Below are 17,396 nucleotides of genomic sequence, written 5' to 3' on the forward strand. Positions count from 1 at the left end.
CGTTTTGCGGTTTCCGGAGAGGTTGAAAGGCATACTTACCTGACGCGGGAGGCACTGTGATCAGGAGGCAGTCCTCTCAGGTGAGCTCTTTCATTGCACTTCGATTGGGTTGACCCTTGCGATTACCCCAATGTGGGTAACTCGACGTATAATTTCTGGTAGTGGGGACCTGCGTTCGCGCTAGTCCCCGCACCAAACCCCTGTGGCAAAGTTGGCTAAATGGAAGGTTTGTTGGTAACGTTTCAGGCAGGGCAGGGAGGAGATGCGGTGGCGGTGTAAGGACTAAGGAAGGTGAGTTGTATTTGTGAATTCCACTGCTGAAATTGTAGGTGAATGTTCCGTACTTGGTGCACTGCAAAACTGTGATTTTATTTCTTTCATTCTTGGCCGTAGAGAGAGCGAGAGGACGTGTTTATTTCAGCCGCATCGATTTCCATCGATAGACGAGTGAGACAAGAAAATGCCAGCGGGTCGAGCTCTTATCCTCGTGCATCGTTTCGAAAACGTAAGTGGATGTGTGTTTGTACTGCTCCATCGCGATAGATTTCTTTTGCGTTGTGTTATGTTGCGTTCTGGAGAGCCCGTTTTGCATTGAGTAACTGAGGACCCGCCAGATCAGTTGGCGTTACATTTCTGTGGCCAACACTTTGTGGTTTCTCTATGTTATCAGTTAATTGGATTGTTATCATAAAAAGTAAATCTTTCATGGTCAGGATAGTGTCTTATCGGCCCTTTGAATACGTACTGTCCGTGTTGAGCAGGGAACAGTAAGACTTTGAAGTGCGCTACGTCACGTAAGTCACGTTTTCGCAGGATCAATGTTGTAGTGTTGTAGCCTTCGTTGTATGCATATCATCCGGGCTAGGTTAACTTCCATCTAATGCATAACAGTGCATGCATTTTTTACTTGTCGTATCCTGTTCTTTGCTCACACGAAAAGATACGTTTCATGTCATAAACGTTGGATTGATAAGATCTCGCGCGCACGCGCTCCCTTGGGAATACAAGTTCCACTTTCTCGTGTGAACTATTTTGTTTTTGTTGTATGTCTCATCTTTGACATATCGTTGGCATGTTGTGTTCAAAAAACTGGTTTGGAATGTTCTTTCATTAAAGGAAACTGAGATTTTTTGAGATAATCAAGTGTACAGAAGGAAAAAGGGAAGCCTACAACACGGGGTATTCCCAGGCGGTCTCCCATCCAAGTACTAACCCCGCCCGACAGGGCTTAACTTCGGTGATCGGACGAGAACCGGTGTTTTCCCTGTGGTATGGTCGTAGACAAGTAATTCGCCGTGAAAATTAACTTTGTTATAAGGGAAAATAAAACGAGGTCAGAGCAAGCACAATGTGCATTTGTCCTCTTGCCGTCAACGCAAGTGCCATGCAATGCTGGTCCTGCTGCCCACTGTACAAGGGCGATCGTTGTGTGCGCCTCGCTTTCAGGTTGGCTTTGGGCATTCCTTCCTTGGCACGGATTGTAATCGGACCACCATATCTCGTGGCCATGAGACTGGGAGCACCTTGTCCGCTGTGAGCATTTACGGGCATCGCTTCTCGGCCTTTTGGCTAAGATCAAGTGTAGTATCTGTTCTTATCAGCTTAATATCTGATCGCTGCTCATCGAGCAGCTCATATATTAAACTGATTTTTGGAACTGGGCCGTGGAAAAGAGGCTTGCCTCGTCCCGGCCACGGGTTGCCTCGGTATAGCACTACCTCCGAGCGTGGCCCACTTCCCTCTGGGGAAGAAATAATCAAGTGAAAGCAGAACAAATGACCAAGCAACCAACCTTCACATTCTCTTCTCTTTTCTAGGTAGCATAGCAGCGAGTGGACAGCACGACACGACAGGACGAGGAGCACGTGACCCCCATTACCACATGGTATGCGCAGACAAGTTGCGTTTTGCGGTTCCGGAGAGGTTGAAAAGGCATACTTACCTGACGCGGGAGGCACTGTGATCAGGGAGGCAGTCCTCTCAAGGTGAGGCTCTTTCATTGCACTTCGATTGGGTTGACCCTTGCGATTACACCCAATGTGGGTAACTCGAGCGTATAATTTCTGGTAGTGGGGACCTGCGTTCGCGCTAGTCCCCGCACCAAACCCCGGTGGCAAAGTTGGCTAATGGGAAGGTTTGTTGGTAACGTTTCAGGCAGGGCAGGGAAGGAGATGCGGTGGCGGTGTAAGGACTAAGGAAGGTGAGTTGTATTTGTGAATTCCACTGCTGAAATTGTAGGTGAATGTTCCGTACTTGGTGCACTGCAAAACTGTGATTTTATTTCTTTCATTCTTGGCCGTAGAGAGAGCGAGAGGACGTGTTTATTTCAGCCGCATCGATTTCCATCGATAGACGAGTGAGACAAGAAAATGCCAGCGGGTCGAGCTCTTATCCTCGTGCATCGTTTCGAAAACGTAAGTGGATGTGTGTTTGTACTGCTCCATCGCGATAGATTTCTTTTGCGTTGTGTTATGTTGCGTTCTGGAGAGCCCGTTTTGCATTGAGTAACTGAGGACCCGCCAGATCAGTTGGCGTTACATTTCTGTGGCCAACACTTTGTGGTTTCTCTATGTTATCAGTTAATTGGATTGTTATCATAAAAAGTAAATCTTTCATGGTCAGGATAGTGTCTTATCGGCCCTTTGAATACGTACTGTCCGTGTTGAGCAGGGAACAGTAAGACTTTGAAGTGCGCTACGTCACGTAAGTCACGTTTTCGCAGGATCAATGTTGTAGTGTTGTAGCCTTCGTTGTATGCATATCATCCGGGCTAGGTTAACTTCCATCTAATGCATAACAGTGCATGCATTTTTTACTTGTCGTATCCTGTTCTTTGCTCACACGAAAAGATACGTTTCATGTCATAAACGTTGGATTGATAAGATCTCGCGCGCACGCGCTCCCTTGGGAATACAAGTTCCACTTTCTCGTGTGAACTATTTTGTTTTGTTGTATGTCTCATCTTTGACATATCGTTGGCATGTTGTGTTCAAAAAACCTGGTTTGGAATGTTCTTTCATTAAAGGAAACTGAGATTTTTTGAGATAATCAAGTGTACAGAAGGAAAAAGGGAAGCCTACAACACGGGGTATTCCCAGGCGGTCTCCCATCCAAGTACTAACCCCGCCCGACAGGGCTTAACTTCGGTGATCGGACGAGAACCGGTGTTTTCCCTGTGGTATGGTCGTAGACAAGTAATTCGCCGTGAAAATTAACTTTGTTATAAGGGAAAATAAAAACGAGGTCAGAGCAAGCACAATGTGCATTTGTCCTCTTGCCGTCAACGCAAGTGCCATGCAATGCTGGTCCTGCTGCCCACTGTACAAGGGCGATCGTTGTGTGCGCCTCGCTTTCAGGTTGGCTTTGGGCATTCCTTCCTTGGCACGGATTGTAATCGGACCACCATATCTCGTGGCCATGAGACTGGGAGCACCTTGTCCGCTGTGAGCATTTACGGGCATCGCTTCTCGGCCTTTTGGCTAAGATCAAGTGTAGTATCTGTTCTTATCAGCTTAATATCTGATACGCTGCTCATCGAGCAGCTCATATATTAAACTGATTTTTGGAACTGGGCCGTGGAAAAGAGGCTTGCCTCGTCCCGGCCACGGGTTGCCTCGGTATAGCACTACCTCCGAGCGTGGCCCACTTCCCTCTGGGGAAGAAATAATCAAGTGAAAGCAGAACAAATGACCAAGCAACCAACCTTCACATTTCTCTTCTCTTTTCTAGGTAGCATAGCAGCGAGTGGACAGCACGACACGACAGGACGAGGAGCACGTGACCCCCATTACCACATGGTATGCGCAGACAAGTTGCGTTTTTGCGGTTCCGGAGAGGTTGAAAAGGCATACTTACCTGACGCGGGTTTTTATTATCTGCCAGGTTCGTGCCTTTCCTTGTGGTACGCGTAAGTTCCGTATTGGAATTGGAGTGTGGGGACAAGCGTTTTTGGGATTTGTGGTAAGATTTTTGATTCCTGAGTTTTACTGGTGACCCTCCTGGGGACTTATGCTTGGCGTCCTGCCATAACCCAGGGTAGCCAGTCTTTCTGTTCCCTTCCTGGGAGCTTTGCTTTCCGGGGGGACTGTTTTTTCTCTTTTTCCCTTTTCATCATGCCTCTTGCGGCCTTTAAGAGGACAGTAGTCCTCGACCTTTCCGATGTTCCAACCTCTGTTCCCAGGGCGGAACTTGTTACAGCCATCAAGGGAAAGTTCACCCCCTTTGTGATTGACAGTATTCAGTTTGTTCCCGTAAAACTGGTTCAGATTACTTTCGCTGACCCAAAATGTAAAAATATTGTTGAAGGTTATGATTTTGTCACTTTAGCTGGTGCTAAGTGCAAAGTCATGTATGCTGGGCCTCGAGCTCAAAATGTTATGTTGTATCACTATCCCTTTGAGGAGAGTGATGATCGCCTCCGGCCCTACTTTTCCTCGTACGGGAAGGTGGAGACGATAAGGCACCAGCATTACCCGGGTGACCCTGCAATCTGCACTGGAGCCCGTATCATCAAAATGGTTCGTTCTGGCCGGATCCCTCGTAATCTGGACATTGCTGGATATAAATGTAAGGTGTGGTATGTGGGTCAGCCGGCCGAATGTGATATCTGTCGTGGGGAACACCTCACCAAAAACTGTGACTTGCGCGGGAAGTGCCGCAGGTGTCGGGAGCCTGGTCACATGGCCAGGGATTGCCCAACCCCCCCAATGCCTGGGGGAACCCACCATCTTCGCCTGCGACCCCCGCCCATCCGTCCGCTTCACTTGTTGTTGGTGCCACTCCCCCGGAGTCGCTGCCTCCCCTCCTGGATGTCAGTTCTGGTCCTGAGGACCTTCCCACTTCTCCTGCAAGCTCTGACCATGAGGACTCTGGGGACGAGGGGGTAACCCTTCGTCCTCCTGCCCCCACGCAACCTGGTATTTCAAGTTGGGGTTCCCACACCGACCTCAGGGACAATGAGTTATCCCCCCTGGTACTCCACCCATGGCCTCTCCTGCCACCAGTAAATGTTAAGGAGGGTGCGGCCCTCCCTAAAACGGTAATGGTGGGTCCTCGACGCGCGTGCAGGTGGCTGCCTCCCCCGCCGCTGCGTCTGATGGTTTGGCTGCGCCACAGAGTAATACAATGTTAACACTAGTAGTAACGTAGTTGGTGTAATGGACAATACTACTATAGTTAATGGAAAAGAAATGGAAATGGATAATAGTAATAATGTAGTTACTGGAAAAGAAATGACAAATAATGCTGTAGTTAATGGAAAAGAAATGGAAATGGATAATAGTAATAATGGAAAAGAAATGGATACGAATGATAATGAACTAGTTAATGAGACTGAATACAGTCAAAGTATATTTAGTGACGATGACCCTTTAACGGGCATCAATGTAACCCCTGTAAATACCCCACAGGTTCTATCTCTGTCTCCCGTAATGGTTAACGAGGTCGAGCTGACTGATTCACCAGTCACTAAGCGTGGACTTTCGGATGTTGAGGCTTCCTCTGATGATCAGGTCAAGTCTAAGAAGAAAGCGAAGAAACCTCTTCCTGGTTCTGCGGTCCCCGGCCGCTCGAAGTCTGGAAAGGGCAGGGAGTCTGGGAGGGCTGTTCATTCTGGCCTTCCCTCCTTGGCTCCCCCTGCCCCGGTTCGGAGCCGTCGCTCCTAGTTGTGCTGTCTCTCTCTTTCTTCTCAGTTATGGCTCTCTCTATCCTCTCCTTAAACACCAATGGTCTCAGGGACTCGTCCAAGCGCGCTGGTGTTCTGCACTGGTTACGTTCCTTTCCTCAGGTCCCTGACATTGTCTGCCTACAAGAGGGCCCACTGCTCTTCAGACAGTGAATGTCAGTCTGGTTTCGTTCATCTGGTTTTAATGCAGTTGCTTCTGTTGGCTCTGCACACTCTTGTGGTTGCATCATTTTATTCCGCCCCACGGTCACCCTTACGAGCTCTTGGTGTGACACCGCTGGGCGTGTTGTTTTTTGCCACTTTACCCATTCTGGGCACCCGTTTCGTATCTGCTGTCTCTACGCCCCCAATCGCAACCCAGCCCGTGACGACTTCCTGGACGACGTCTCGTCTTGGGTTGATCCCACCTATCCGACCTTCCTTGCCGGGGACTTTAACACTGTGTTCGACCGCGCCCTCGATCGTCGGGGCTCCAATGTCTCTGACACTTCCCGCGAAAGTACTGCTACCTTAAAACGTCTTTTTGACTCCTGCTGTTGTCTGGACATTTGGAGGCACCTGCATCCTTCCGATTCTGCCTTCTCTTGGACTCGCTCAGACGGCCTTATGGCCTCCCGTATTGATCTCATTGGTGCCCCGTACTCCTGTTACCATCAGTCTTGACTTGCGATATTATTCCTTGTCCGTTTTCGGATCACTGTGGTGTGGTGCTTTCTTGTAGTGTCCCAGACATTGCTGCTCCTGGGACAGTTTCTGGAAGCTCAACATTTCTGTCCTCAATGATGAGGACTATATCCAGCATATCACTAATTTTTGGTCCGTTTGGAGGCAGTCCATGCTGTCCTTCCCGTCACTAGCTAAGTGGTGGGATAAGGGCAAGAGCCAAATCAAAGGCCTCACAATTAAATATTGCGCTGAGCGCTCGAAAGAAAACATCGCAGTGTCGAGACCTCCTTGGCCGACTAGCTGGGCATCTTAAGAACCGTGTTGATGCCGGTTTCACCTCCTGTGTTGAGCCGTACCATTCTACCCTGTCTGCCCTTGCTGCCCTAGACCTCGAGGCAGCTCGGGGAGCCCAAGTCCGTGCTCGGGCCAATGGGTTGAGGAAGGTGAAACCTCCTCGGCCTTTTTCTTCCGTCTGGAAAAGAAGCGTGCCGCCGACCGACTTATTTCAGCACTTCGATGCGATGATGGCACAGTGGTCTCGAGTTCAAAGGACCTATGCCAGGCTTTTGCTTCCTTTTATTCTAACTTGTTTAGTGCCGAGCCTACTGACGGGGACGTGGCTCTTTCCCTGCTCGACGCCCTCACCTCCACCTTGTCCGCCGACCAGGCTCAACAGTGTGATGGTCCTCTCCAGTCGGAGGAGTGTTATACTGCTTTATGTGGGATGGCTCGAGGCAAGACCCCGGGCTTGGATGGCCTCCCTATGGAGTTTTATGTCAAATTCTGGCCGGTGCTCGGACAGGACCTCGTGCTCGTCCTGAACTCATGTTATGAGGCTGGCACTCTCAGCCTCTCTCAGCGTCGAGGCATCATTTCTCTCATCTTTAAGACGGGTGACCGGCTGAACCCTCGTAACTGGCGGCCAATTTCCCTCCTTAGTGTGGACTACAAGCTCGCTGCCCGCGTCATCGCTGGGCGTCTCCTGAAGGTTATTCATGCCGTGGTGGCTGAGGATCAAACCTGTGGTGTCCCCGGTCGTTATATTGGTGAGAACGTCGCTTATCTCCGAGACATGGTCCATTACGCCACGCAATCCGGGTCTCCTTGTGCCATCCTCTCGCTCGACCAAGAAAAAGCGTTTGATCGCGTTGATTGGTCCTTTCTGCATGCCACCCTCTGCAGAATGGGTTTCCAAACCTCCTTTCTGCGCTGGATCCGCCTTTTCTATAATGCTGTTCAGAGTGCTGTCATTGTTAACGGTCATGTCTCAAACTTTTTCAGTCTCACACGGGGGGTGCGTCAAGGCTGCCCCCTCGCACCTTTGCTGTATGTTATGGTCGCTGAGGTCTTGGCCGCCAATATTCGAGCAAATCCCGCCATTACTGGACCTTTGCTGCCTGGACTGCCCTCACCGCTCTCTCCAATTTCCCAGTACGCGGATGACACATCGCTCATCTTGTCCTCCGATGCCTCCATTAGGGCTGTTTTTGACACCTACACAAGGTATGAGCTTGGTTCTGGATCCAAGCTCAACCTGACAAAGTCTCGCGGCTTGTGGCTGGGGTCTTGGGCTGGCCGAACTGACCCCCCTGTCCCTCTCGACTGGACATCTTCTAAGCTTAAAATCCTCGGAGTCTTCATTGGCCCGCATGACATTGATGAACTAATTGGCGGCCTCGGATAGAGGCTGTGGAACGCGTCCTCTCCTCCTGGCGTCAGCGCTCCTTGTCTTTTCATGGCAAGGCTTTGGTCATCAATTGCCTGGCCCTCGCCAGGGTTTGGTATGTGGCATCCCTGGTCCACATGCCCCCCTGGGTACTTAAAGAACTTAACTCCCTTGTTTTCTCATTCTTCTGGAAAACCAAGCGGGAGCTCGTTGCACGTGCTGTGGTCGTTCAGCCCACATCGCTGGGAGGTTTCTCGGTGGTGGACATTAAGCTCAAGGTTTGGTCGCTTCTGGGTCAGTGGGTCAAACGGTCTACTTTGTCCTCGTCAAGCTGGTCCTCCTTTGTGTCGTACTGGTTTCAATCGTGTTTTGCTGCCTCCTCTCTTGATGTTTTCTCCCGTCCCGCTGCCTTCGACAGGTCCCTGTTACCGCCATTTTACTCCTCTTTGCTTTTGGCCTGGGAGTCGCTTGGTGGCTCTTTTTCCCCCTCCCGGGGAACTTTGGTTTTCGCATCCTCTGACCCTCACGTTGTCGCCTCCGTGGCTTTTTTTCTCTGCCAAAGTCGGTTACCAGTTTCTTTTATCCTGTTCCTCTGTCACACCGCACTGTGTAGTTAAGTTCTTTCCCTCCTTTGGGGACCTTTACTGGTATGATACGTGGCGCCAGTTCCACTTCTTTGATTTTGACCGCTTTGTTGTTGATTTCTCCTGGAAGGTAGCTCATGGTGTGATTTACACTGCTGAGCGTCTTCTCTCTTTTGGTTTATCTGTCTCCTCCGCTTGTTTTTGTGGTCCTGTCGTCGAGTCACTGTCGCATTTGCTCTTTGTGTGTCCCCTTGCTCAAAGTGTTGTTGGTTGGCTACAGTCCCTCCTTTTTCATTTCTCGCCTATGTGTCCTGTGCTTGAGCGTCGCCATTTACTTTTTGGTTTCAATTCCACTGAGCTTCACGCAGTGCCCAAAGTCTTCAGTTACCTGTTGTGTGCCTGTAAGTTTCACATCTGGCTGGCCCGCAATGACTACCGCTTTCGTTCTGTCAACCTGGGGCCCTCGCCGTCATTGAGGGAGCAAAGGCCCGTGTCAAGTTCCACCTCCCCTTGCTCTTCAAGCGTTTTTCAACCCGGAGACGTCGACGTTATTTTGCCCGCCAGTGGGGGGCGGATGGAGTCATCGCCTCTATGTTTCCAACAAGCTCGTTTTTCGCTTCGGGCCACCTGCTTAATTCACCCTCTGTACCACCTGATTTGCTTAGTTTTATTTCGCCTCTGTCGCCTAATACTGGTGACCAATGCCTCAGGCGTTGGATGAGTCTGTCGACTGGTGACCTTTGGTCTGCCATTCACCGCTGCTCATCGAGCAGCTCATATATTAAACTGATTTTTGGAACTGGGCCGTGGAAAAGAGGCTTGCCTCGTCCCGGCCACGGGTTGCCTCGGTATAGCACTACCTCCGAGCGTGGCCCACTTCCCTCTGGGGAAGAAATAATCAAGTGAAAGCAGAACAAATGACCAAGCAACCAACCTTCACATTCTCTTCTCTTTTCTAGGTAGCATAGCAGCGAGTGGACAGCACGACACGACAGGACGAGGAGCACGTGACCCCCATTACCACATGGTATGCGCAGACAAGTTGCGTTTTGCGGTTCCGGAGAGGTTGAAAAGGCATACTTACCTGACGCGGGAGGCACTGTGATCAGGGAGGCAGTCCTCTCAAGGTGAGGCTCTTTCATTGCACTTCGATTGGGTTGACCCTTGCGATTACCCCAAATGTGGGTAACTCGAGCGTATAATTTCTGGTAGTGGGGACCTGCGTTCGCGCTAGTCCCCGCACCAAACCCCGGTGGCAAAGTTGGCTAATGGGAAGGTTTGTTGGTAACGTTTCAGGCAGGGCAGGGAAGGAGATGCGGTGGCGGTGTAAGGACTAAGGAAGGTGAGTTGTATTTGTGAATTCCACTGCTGAAATTGTAGGTGAATGTTCCGTACTTGGTGCACTGCAAAACTGTGATTTTATTTCTTTCATTCTTGGCCGTAGAGAGAGCGAGAGGACGTGTTTATTTCAGCCGCATCGATTTCCATCGATAGACGAGTGAGACAAGAAAATGCCAGCGGGTCGAGCTCTTATCCTCGTGCATCGTTTCGAAAACGTAAGTGGATGTGTGTTTGTACTGCTCCATCGCGATAGATTTCTTTTGCGTTGTGTTATGTTGCGTTCTGGAGAGCCCGTTTTGCATTGAGTAACTGAGGACCCGCCAGATCAGTTGGCGTTACATTTCTGTGGCCAACACTTTGTGGTTTCTCTATGTTATCAGTTAATTGGATTGTTATCATAAAAAGTAAATCTTTCATGGTCAGGATAGTGTCTTATCGGCCCTTTGAATACGTACTGTCCGTGTTGAGCAGGGAACAGTAAGACTTTGAAGTGCGCTACGTCACGTAAGTCACGTTTTCGCAGGATCAATGTTGTAGTGTTGTAGCCTTCGTTGTATGCATATCATCCGGGCTAGGTTAACTTCCATCTAATGCATAACAGTGCATGCATTTTTTACTTGTCGTATCCTGTTCTTTGCTCACACGAAAAGATACGTTTCATGTCATAAACGTTGGATTGATAAGATCTCGCGCGCACGCGCTCCCTTGGGAATACAAGTTCCACTTTCTCGTGTGAACTATTTTGTTTTTGTTGTATGTCTCATCTTTGACATATCGTTGGCATGTTGTGTTCAAAAAACCTGGTTTGGAATGTTCTTTCATTAAAGGAAACTGAGATTTTTTGAGATAATCAAGTGTACAGAAGGAAAAAGGGAAGCCTACAACACGGGGTATTCCCAGGCGGTCTCCCATCCAAGTACTAACCCCGCCCGACAGGGCTTAACTTCGGTGATCGGACGAGAACCGGTGTTTTCCCTGTGGTATGGTCGTAGACAAGTAATTCGCCGTGAAAATTAACTTTGTTATAAGGGAAAATAAAAACGAGGTCAGAGCAAGCACAATGTGCATTTGTCCTCTTGCCGTCAACGCAAGTGCCATGCAATGCTGGTCCTGCTGCCCACTGTACAAGGGCGATCGTTGTGTGCGCCTCGCTTTCAGGTTGGCTTTGGGCATTCCTTCCTTGGCACGGATTGTAATCGGACCACCATATCTCGTGGCCATGAGACTGGGAGCACCTTGTCCGCTGTGAGCATTTACGGGCATCGCTTCTCGGCCTTTTGGCTAAGATCAAGTGTAGTATCTGTTCTTATCAGCTTAATATCTGATACGCTGCTCATCGAGCAGCTCATATATTAAACTGATTTTTGGAACTGGGCCGTGGAAAAGAGGCTTGCCTCGTCCCGGCCACGGGTTGCCTCGGTATAGCACTACCTCCGAGCGTGGCCCACTTCCCTCTGGGGAAGAAATAATCAAGTGAAAGCAGAACAAATGACCAAGCAACCAACCTTCACATTTCTCTTCTCTTTTCTAGGTAGCATAGCAGCGAGTGGACAGCACGACACGACAGGACGAGGAGCACGTGACCCCCATTACCACATGGTATGCGCAGACAAGTTGCGTTTTTGCGGTTCCGGAGAGGTTGAAAAGGCATACTTACCTGACGCGGGTTTTTATTATCTGCCAGGTTCGTGCCTTTCCTTGTGGTACGCGTAAGTTCCGTATTGGAATTGGAGTGTGGGGACAAGCGTTTTTGGGATTTGTGGTAAGATTTTTGATTCCTGAGTTTTACTGGTGACCCTCCTGGGGACTTATGCTTGGCGTCCTGCCATAACCCAGGGTAGCCAGTCTTTCTGTTCCCTTCCTGGGAGCTTTGCTTTCCGGGGGGACTGTTTTTTCTCTTTTTCCCTTTTCATCATGCCTCTTGCGGCCTTTAAGAGGACAGTAGTCCTCGACCTTTCCGATGTTCCAACCTCTGTTCCCAGGGCGGAACTTGTTACAGCCATCAAGGGAAAGTTCACCCCCTTTGTGATTGACAGTATTCAGTTTGTTCCCGTAAAACTGGTTCAGATTACTTTCGCTGACCCAAAATGTAAAAATATTGTTGAAGGTTATGATTTTGTCACTTTAGCTGGTGCTAAGTGCAAAGTCATGTATGCTGGGCCTCGAGCTCAAAATGTTATGTTGTATCACTATCCCTTTGAGGAGAGTGATGATCGCCTCCGGCCCTACTTTTCCTCGTACGGGAAGGTGGAGACGATAAGGCACCAGCATTACCCGGGTGACCCTGCAATCTGCACTGGAGCCCGTATCATCAAAATGGTTCGTTCTGGCCGGATCCCTCGTAATCTGGACATTGCTGGATATAAATGTAAGGTGTGGTATGTGGGTCAGCCGGCCGAATGTGATATCTGTCGTGGGGAACACCTCACCAAAAACTGTGACTTGCGCGGGAAGTGCCGCAGGTGTCGGGAGCCTGGTCACATGGCCAGGGATTGCCCAACCCCCCCAATGCCTGGGGGAACCCACCATCTTCGCCTGCGACCCCCGCCCATCCGTCCGCTTCACTTGTTGTTGGTGCCACTCCCCCGGAGTCGCTGCCTCCCCTCCTGGATGTCAGTTCTGGTCCTGAGGACCTTCCCACTTCTCCTGCAAGCTCTGACCATGAGGACTCTGGGGACGAGGGGGTAACCCTTCGTCCTCCTGCCCCCACGCAACCTGGTATTTCAAGTTGGGGTTCCCACACCGACCTCAGGGACAATGAGTTATCCCCCCTGGTACTCCACCCATGGCCTCTCCTGCCACCAGTAAATGTTAAGGAGGGTGCGGCCCTCCCTAAAACGGTAATGGTGGGTCCTCGACGCGCGTGCAGGTGGCTGCCTCCCCCGCCGCTGCGTCTGATGGTTTGGCTGCGCCACAGAGTAATACAATGTTAACACTAGTAGTAACGTAGTTGGTGTAATGGACAATACTACTATAGTTAATGGAAAAGAAATGGAAATGGATAATAGTAATAATGTAGTTACTGGAAAAGAAATGACAAATAATGCTGTAGTTAATGGAAAAGAAATGGAAATGGATAATAGTAATAATGGAAAAGAAATGGATACGAATGATAATGAACTAGTTAATGAGACTGAATACAGTCAAAGTATATTTAGTGACGATGACCCTTTAACGGGCATCAATGTAACCCCTGTAAATACCCCACAGGTTCTATCTCTGTCTCCCGTAATGGTTAACGAGGTCGAGCTGACTGATTCACCAGTCACTAAGCGTGGACTTTCGGATGTTGAGGCTTCCTCTGATGATCAGGTCAAGTCTAAGAAGAAAGCGAAGAAACCTCTTCCTGGTTCTGCGGTCCCCGGCCGCTCGAAGTCTGGAAAGGGCAGGGAGTCTGGGAGGGCTGTTCATTCTGGCCTTCCCTCCTTGGCTCCCCCTGCCCCGGTTCGGAGCCGTCGCTCCTAGTTGTGCTGTCTCTCTCTTTCTTCTCAGTTATGGCTCTCTCTATCCTCTCCTTAAACACCAATGGTCTCAGGGACTCGTCCAAGCGCGCTGGTGTTCTGCACTGGTTACGTTCCTTTCCTCAGGTCCCTGACATTGTCTGCCTACAAGAGGGCCCACTGCTCTTCAGACAGTGAATGTCAGTCTGGTTTCGTTCATCTGGTTTTAATGCAGTTGCTTCTGTTGGCTCTGCACACTCTTGTGGTTGCATCATTTTATTCCGCCCCACGGTCACCCTTACGAGCTCTTGGTGTGACACCGCTGGGCGTGTTGTTTTTTGCCACTTTACCCATTCTGGGCACCCGTTTCGTATCTGCTGTCTCTACGCCCCCAATCGCAACCCAGCCCGTGACGACTTCCTGGACGACGTCTCGTCTTGGGTTGATCCCACCTATCCGACCTTCCTTGCCGGGGACTTTAACACTGTGTTCGACCGCGCCCTCGATCGTCGGGGCTCCAATGTCTCTGACACTTCCCGCGAAAGTACTGCTACCTTAAAACGTCTTTTTGACTCCTGCTGTTGTCTGGACATTTGGAGGCACCTGCATCCTTCCGATTCTGCCTTCTCTTGGACTCGCTCAGACGGCCTTATGGCCTCCCGTATTGATCTCATTGGTGCCCCGTACTCCTGTTACCATCAGTCTTGACTTGCGATATTATTCCTTGTCCGTTTTCGGATCACTGTGGTGTGGTGCTTTCTTGTAGTGTCCCAGACATTGCTGCTCCTGGGACAGTTTCTGGAAGCTCAACATTTCTGTCCTCAATGATGAGGACTATATCCAGCATATCACTAATTTTTGGTCCGTTTGGAGGCAGTCCATGCTGTCCTTCCCGTCACTAGCTAAGTGGTGGGATAAGGGCAAGAGCCAAATCAAAGGCCTCACAATTAAATATTGCGCTGAGCGCTCGAAAGAAAACATCGCAGTGTCGAGACCTCCTTGGCCGACTAGCTGGGCATCTTAAGAACCGTGTTGATGCCGGTTTCACCTCCTGTGTTGAGCCGTACCATTCTACCCTGTCTGCCCTTGCTGCCCTAGACCTCGAGGCAGCTCGGGGAGCCCAAGTCCGTGCTCGGGCCAATGGGTTGAGGAAGGTGAAACCTCCTCGGCCTTTTTCTTCCGTCTGGAAAAGAAGCGTGCCGCCGACCGACTTATTTCAGCACTTCGATGCGATGATGGCACAGTGGTCTCGAGTTCAAAGGACCTATGCCAGGCTTTTGCTTCCTTTTATTCTAACTTGTTTAGTGCCGAGCCTACTGACGGGGACGTGGCTCTTTCCCTGCTCGACGCCCTCACCTCCACCTTGTCCGCCGACCAGGCTCAACAGTGTGATGGTCCTCTCCAGTCGGAGGAGTGTTATACTGCTTTATGTGGGATGGCTCGAGGCAAGACCCCGGGCTTGGATGGCCTCCCTATGGAGTTTTATGTCAAATTCTGGCCGGTGCTCGGACAGGACCTCGTGCTCGTCCTGAACTCATGTTATGAGGCTGGCACTCTCAGCCTCTCTCAGCGTCGAGGCATCATTTCTCTCATCTTTAAGACGGGTGACCGGCTGAACCCTCGTAACTGGCGGCCAATTTCCCTCCTTAGTGTGGACTACAAGCTCGCTGCCCGCGTCATCGCTGGGCGTCTCCTGAAGGTTATTCATGCCGTGGTGGCTGAGGATCAAACCTGTGGTGTCCCCGGTCGTTATATTGGTGAGAACGTCGCTTATCTCCGAGACATGGTCCATTACGCCACGCAATCCGGGTCTCCTTGTGCCATCCTCTCGCTCGACCAAGAAAAAGCGTTTGATCGCGTTGATTGGTCCTTTCTGCATGCCACCCTCTGCAGAATGGGTTTCCAAACCTCCTTTCTGCGCTGGATCCGCCTTTTCTATAATGCTGTTCAGAGTGCTGTCATTGTTAACGGTCATGTCTCAAACTTTTTCAGTCTCACACGGGGGGTGCGTCAAGGCTGCCCCCTCGCACCTTTGCTGTATGTTATGGTCGCTGAGGTCTTGGCCGCCAATATTCGAGCAAATCCCGCCATTACTGGACCTTTGCTGCCTGGACTGCCCTCACCGCTCTCTCCAATTTCCCAGTACGCGGATGACACATCGCTCATCTTGTCCTCCGATGCCTCCATTAGGGCTGTTTTTGACACCTACACAAGGTATGAGCTTGGTTCTGGATCCAAGCTCAACCTGACAAAGTCTCGCGGCTTGTGGCTGGGGTCTTGGGCTGGCCGAACTGACCCCCCTGTCCCTCTCGACTGGACATCTTCTAAGCTTAAAATCCTCGGAGTCTTCATTGGCCCGCATGACATTGATGAACTAATTGGCGGCCTCGGATAGAGGCTGTGGAACGCGTCCTCTCCTCCTGGCGTCAGCGCTCCTTGTCTTTTCATGGCAAGGCTTTGGTCATCAATTGCCTGGCCCTCGCCAGGGTTTGGTATGTGGCATCCCTGGTCCACATGCCCCCCTGGGTACTTAAAGAACTTAACTCCCTTGTTTTCTCATTCTTCTGGAAAACCAAGCGGGAGCTCGTTGCACGTGCTGTGGTCGTTCAGCCCACATCGCTGGGAGGTTTCTCGGTGGTGGACATTAAGCTCAAGGTTTGGTCGCTTCTGGGTCAGTGGGTCAAACGGTCTACTTTGTCCTCGTCAAGCTGGTCCTCCTTTGTGTCGTACTGGTTTCAATCGTGTTTTGCTGCCTCCTCTCTTGATGTTTTCTCCCGTCCCGCTGCCTTCGACAGGTCCCTGTTACCGCCATTTTACTCCTCTTTGCTTTTGGCCTGGGAGTCGCTTGGTGGCTCTTTTTCCCCCTCCCGGGGAACTTTGGTTTTCGCATCCTCTGACCCTCACGTTGTCGCCTCCGTGGCTTTTTTTCTCTGCCAAAGTCGGTTACCAGTTTCTTTTATCCTGTTCCTCTGTCACACCGCACTGTGTAGTTAAGTTCTTTCCCTCCTTTGGGGACCTTTACTGGTATGATACGTGGCGCCAGTTCCACTTCTTTGATTTTGACCGCTTTGTTGTTGATTTCTCCTGGAAGGTAGCTCATGGTGTGATTTACACTGCTGAGCGTCTTCTCTCTTTTGGTTTATCTGTCTCCTCCGCTTGTTTTTGTGGTCCTGTCGTCGAGTCACTGTCGCATTTGCTCTTTGTGTGTCCCCTTGCTCAAAGTGTTGTTGGTTGGCTACAGTCCCTCCTTTTTCATTTCTCGCCTATGTGTCCTGTGCTTGAGCGTCGCCATTTACTTTTTGGTTTCAATTCCACTGAGCTTCACGCAGTGCCCAAAGTCTTCAGTTACCTGTTGTGTGCCTGTAAGTTTCACATCTGGCTGGCCCGCAATGACTACCGCTTTCGTTCTGTCAACCTGGGGCCCTCGCCGTCATTGAGGGAGCAAAGGCCCGTGTCAAGTTCCACCTCCCCTTGCTCTTCAAGCGTTTTTCAACCCGGAGACGTCGACGTTATTTTGCCCGCCAGTGGGGGGCGGATGGAGTCATCGCCTCTATGTTTCCAACAAGCTCGTTTTTCGCTTCGGGCCACCTGCTTAATTCACCCTCTGTACCACCTGATTTGCTTAGTTTTATTTCGCCTCTGTCGCCTAATACTGGTGACCAATGCCTCAGGCGTTGGATGAGTCTGTCGACTGGTGACCTTTGGTCTGCCATTCACCGCTGCTCATCGAGCAGCTCATATATTAAACTGATTTTTGGAACTGGGCCGTGGAAAAGAGGCTTGCCTCGTCCCGGCCACGGGTTGCCTCGGTATAGCACTACCTCCGAGCGTGGCCCACTTCCCTCTGGGGAAGAAATAATCAAGTGAAAGCAGAACAAATGACCAAGCAACCAACCTTCACATTCTCTTCTCTTTTCTAGGTAGCATAGCAGCGAGTGGACAGCACGACACGACAGGACGAGGAGCACGTGACCCCCATTACCACATGGTATGCGCAGACAAGTTGCGTTTTGCGG

General features: G+C 50.5%; 11 non-coding genes across 11 annotated transcripts; 8 read left to right on the forward strand and 3 right to left on the reverse strand.

Moving 5' to 3' along the window:
• The first annotated feature begins 31 nt into the window (after positions 1-31).
• LOC137985900 (U1 spliceosomal RNA) lies at positions 32-190 on the forward strand. The gene has a single exon (XR_011119420.1). It is a non-coding gene; the product is annotated as a U1 spliceosomal RNA (small nuclear RNA).
• A 974-nt stretch (positions 191-1,164) lies between these two features.
• Positions 1,165-1,283, reverse strand: LOC137985891 (5S ribosomal RNA). Its single transcript, XR_011119411.1, has one exon. It is a non-coding gene; the product is annotated as a 5S ribosomal RNA (ribosomal RNA).
• Positions 1,284-1,549: 266 nt separating this feature from the next.
• LOC137985908 (U2 spliceosomal RNA) lies at positions 1,550-1,740 on the forward strand. The gene has a single exon (XR_011119427.1). It is a non-coding gene; the product is annotated as a U2 spliceosomal RNA (small nuclear RNA).
• A 194-nt stretch (positions 1,741-1,934) lies between these two features.
• Positions 1,935-2,098, forward strand: LOC137985899 (U1 spliceosomal RNA). The gene has a single exon (XR_011119419.1). It is a non-coding gene; the product is annotated as a U1 spliceosomal RNA (small nuclear RNA).
• A 975-nt stretch (positions 2,099-3,073) lies between these two features.
• LOC137985902 (5S ribosomal RNA) lies at positions 3,074-3,192 on the reverse strand. Its single transcript, XR_011119422.1, has one exon. It is a non-coding gene; the product is annotated as a 5S ribosomal RNA (ribosomal RNA).
• Positions 3,193-3,459: 267 nt separating this feature from the next.
• LOC137985901 (U2 spliceosomal RNA) lies at positions 3,460-3,651 on the forward strand. The gene has a single exon (XR_011119421.1). It is a non-coding gene; the product is annotated as a U2 spliceosomal RNA (small nuclear RNA).
• A 5,639-nt stretch (positions 3,652-9,290) lies between these two features.
• LOC137985910 (U2 spliceosomal RNA) lies at positions 9,291-9,481 on the forward strand. The gene has a single exon (XR_011119429.1). It is a non-coding gene; the product is annotated as a U2 spliceosomal RNA (small nuclear RNA).
• A 194-nt stretch (positions 9,482-9,675) lies between these two features.
• LOC137985894 (U1 spliceosomal RNA) lies at positions 9,676-9,839 on the forward strand. Its single transcript, XR_011119414.1, has one exon. It is a non-coding gene; the product is annotated as a U1 spliceosomal RNA (small nuclear RNA).
• Positions 9,840-10,815: 976 nt separating this feature from the next.
• Positions 10,816-10,934, reverse strand: LOC137985914 (5S ribosomal RNA). Its single transcript, XR_011119433.1, has one exon. It is a non-coding gene; the product is annotated as a 5S ribosomal RNA (ribosomal RNA).
• Positions 10,935-11,201: 267 nt separating this feature from the next.
• LOC137985903 (U2 spliceosomal RNA) lies at positions 11,202-11,393 on the forward strand. The gene has a single exon (XR_011119423.1). It is a non-coding gene; the product is annotated as a U2 spliceosomal RNA (small nuclear RNA).
• Positions 11,394-17,032: 5,639 nt separating this feature from the next.
• Positions 17,033-17,223, forward strand: LOC137985911 (U2 spliceosomal RNA). The gene has a single exon (XR_011119430.1). It is a non-coding gene; the product is annotated as a U2 spliceosomal RNA (small nuclear RNA).
• The last annotated feature ends 173 nt before the right edge of the window (positions 17,224-17,396 follow it).

This window comes from Montipora foliosa, unplaced genomic scaffold (assembly GCF_036669935.1).
Source record: "Montipora foliosa isolate CH-2021 unplaced genomic scaffold, ASM3666993v2 scaffold_106, whole genome shotgun sequence".
NCBI lineage: Eukaryota > Metazoa > Cnidaria > Anthozoa > Scleractinia > Acroporidae > Montipora > Montipora foliosa.